This window comes from Vulpes lagopus, chromosome 1 (genome assembly GCF_018345385.1).
Source record: "Vulpes lagopus strain Blue_001 chromosome 1, ASM1834538v1, whole genome shotgun sequence".
In the NCBI taxonomy this organism is placed as follows: Eukaryota; Metazoa; Chordata; class Mammalia; order Carnivora; family Canidae; genus Vulpes; species Vulpes lagopus.
In genome coordinates, this window is record NC_054824.1 from 169,813,748 (window position 1) to 169,817,025 (window position 3,278).

Consider the following 3,278-nt stretch of genomic DNA (forward strand, 5'->3'; position numbering starts at 1 on the left):
AAATTTAACTTAACCCAGGGCGCCTGAATGACTCAGTCAGTTAAGCATCCGACTCTTGGTTTTGGCTCAGGTCATGATCTCATGAGTCATGAGATTAATCCCCATGTAGAGCTCCACGCTCAGTGAGAGTCACCTTGAAAATTTTCTACCTCTGCCCCTCCATCCCATCATATTCTCTCTCTTTCTCCCTCTCAAATAAATATATCTTTTAAAAATAAATAAATTTAACTTAAGTGATGGCTAATCTTATATATGGATTTCCAGACACATACTTCTTTTTTCATCCTGTGTTTTGTCTTTTGAATTATTTTTGTCTTATTCATCCTGTATGTCTCATAATACTCACTTAGCATGTAACAGGTGCCTATAATTTTTTATTATCTACTTTATTTTTATTTTTTTAAAGATTTTATTTATTCATGAGAGACATGGAGAGAGAGAGAGAGGTAGAGACACAGGCAGAGGGAGAAGCAGGCTCCATCCAGGGAGCCTGACATAGGATTCGATCCCGGGTCTCCAGGATCAGGCCCTGGGCTGAAGGCGGCGCTAAACCCCTGAGCCACCCAGGCTGCCCTTATTATTTACTTTAAATTAAAATTTTAAAACTTAATAAATTTAAGTTTGGTTTTAAAAATACAATTGAATATTTTAATTTTCTAAATAAGTATTGGCTGATTTTTTCATAAAGGAAATAATGCAATATTTCAGAGGAAACTGACTTATTTTTATATACTCTTAAGGTTTTCTTTTTTAAGCATTCTATTGTTTTAAATATGTAACTTAGATTCTTAAAAATAACATTTCCTTCCCCTAAATACCAATGTATTTATTTTTTCCTATTTGGCAAACATTGATTTGGGGCTTCCAAGGTTTACAAAGCATGAAAATCAACTCACACCATTCTCAAGACTTAAAATCAACACACCTTATTGCATTCCTCTTTTTGGATCTCTGTTCAGGATAACTATGTAACAGCTTCTTAATGCTATACCTTGGTGAGTGAATGTATTTCATAGAGTGTAATAATACGGTCCAGTCAAGGAATGGAAACTACTCTAAGAACTATGAACAAAAGGACCTTAGTACAGAGAATTGGTTATGTAAGTGATGAAGGCCCTGAGAAGCCTCACAGGAATAGGGTGGTAGCCTAGGTATTAGCAGGGACAATGGGATGAGGAGTTTGGGTTTTTTCTTTTTTAAGATTTTATTTATTTATTCATGAAAGAGAGAGAAAGAGAGAGAGAAGCAGAGACATAGGCAGAGGGAGAAGCAGGCTCTCTGCAGGAGCCCGATGTGGGACTTGATGGTGTGTTGATTTTCATGTTTTGTGATCCTGGGATCACACCCTGAGTCAAAGGCAGATGCTCAACCGCTGAGCCACCCAGGCATCCCTGGATAAGGACTTTTTATCAGAGCGTAGAGGGCAGGACCATGCAGCAGGGAGATAGAACCACAGTAAGAAGTACCCAATGGGTGCTAGGGTGCCAGGGAGAAGGGCACCCAGTAGGGCATCCATCAGCCCCGGAGAAGGGACAAGGACTGATGGACATATCACCTGAAGCGGAGTGAGAAACAGGAAAATGGCTTGACTTCTCCCTTTCTGCCACCTTCTAATCTTTTTCCCATTTGTTGAACCTCACAGGATCAGGAGCCTGGGAAATGCAATTCTTGTGAAAGCAGGGGAACAGGGAAAAATGGATATGAGAACAAACAGCCAATGTGGCACAGTGCATGTTTCTTAGCTCTTATTTTCAGGAAAATAAATCAACAGTGACTTTATGAAACAATAATAATGCCTCATGGAATTTAAAAATATATGTAGAATTAAATTACATAACGATACTAGCATTGGGCTCCCAGCTCCTCGGGGAGCCTGCTTCTCCCTCTCCCTTTGCTGTTTGTGCTCCCTTTCTCTCTGTCAAATAAATAAATAAAATCTTAAAAAAAAAAAGTCACAATTAATACCCATTAGGATGCTTATTGCAAAATAAAAACAAACACAAAAACAAAACAAAACTAGAAAATAACAAGTGTTGCTAACAATGTAGAGAAGTTAGAAACCAGTGCGTTGTTCATAGGAATGTAAAATACTTTGGAAACAGTATGGAGTTTCTTTAAAAAGTTAAAAATAGGGCAGCCCCGGTGGCCCAGTGGTTTAGTGCCGCCTTCAGCCCAGGGTATGATTCTGGAGACCTGGGATCGAGTCCCATGTGGGGTTCCCTGCATGGAGCCTGCTTCTCCCTCTGCCTCTCTCTCTGTCTCTCTCTCTCTCTGTGTTTCTCACGAATAAATAAATAAAATCTTTTTTAAAAAAAGTTAAAAATAGAATTACCATATGACCCAGCAATTCTACTTCTGGGAATATACCTAAAATATTTGAAAGCTGACTCGAAAATATATTTGTATGCCCATATTCACAGCAGCATTATTCACAATGGCCACCGAAGAAGATAGACAATAGAATAAAGAAAAACCAAAACAAAACAAAAACCCCAAGCATCCATCAACTGATGAATGAATAAACCAAATGCGATATATGCATACAATGAAACTATCCAGCGAAAAAGAGAAGGAAATTCTGACACATGCTACAACATGGATGAACTTTGGCTATATTAAGTGCAATAAGCCAGACACAAAAGGACAAATTACTGTATGCTTCCACTTATATGAGCTACCTAGAGGAGTCCTATTCATCCATACGAAAGTAGAATGGGGGTTTCTAGGGTCTAAGGGGAGGGAGGAAAGGAGGGTAATTGTTTAATGGGCACAGTTTCAGTTTGGAAAGATGAAAAAAATTCTGGAGATGGGTGGTGCTGATGGTTGCACAGCAGTATGAATGTACTTAATGCTAGTGAACCTTACATGTAAAAATGCTCAAGCAGTATGTATATTGTACTACAATCTAAAATGAAATAAAAAGTCAAAAATTTATGTTGTAAAAATGCATGAGAGAATATTAGGAATGATTTTATGACAATAAAATTTTAAATGTTAGATGAAACGAACAAATTCCTAGAAAAACACAATTTAACCAAATGGATAGTCTTACAGCTAACAAAAAGGTTGAATGCTTAATTTCAAGCCTTTACAAAGGAAAAGTCTAGGCTCCTTTGCCTTTACCAGTAAATTTTATGATACATTTAAAGAATGTTAATAACTGATTCGTGATACTGAATTCCCCCCCCCTTTTTCAAAAAGATTTTATTTTCCCCCTTTTTTTAAAAAAAAATATTTTATTTCTTTATTTATTTGAGAGAGAGAGAGTGAGTGAGAGC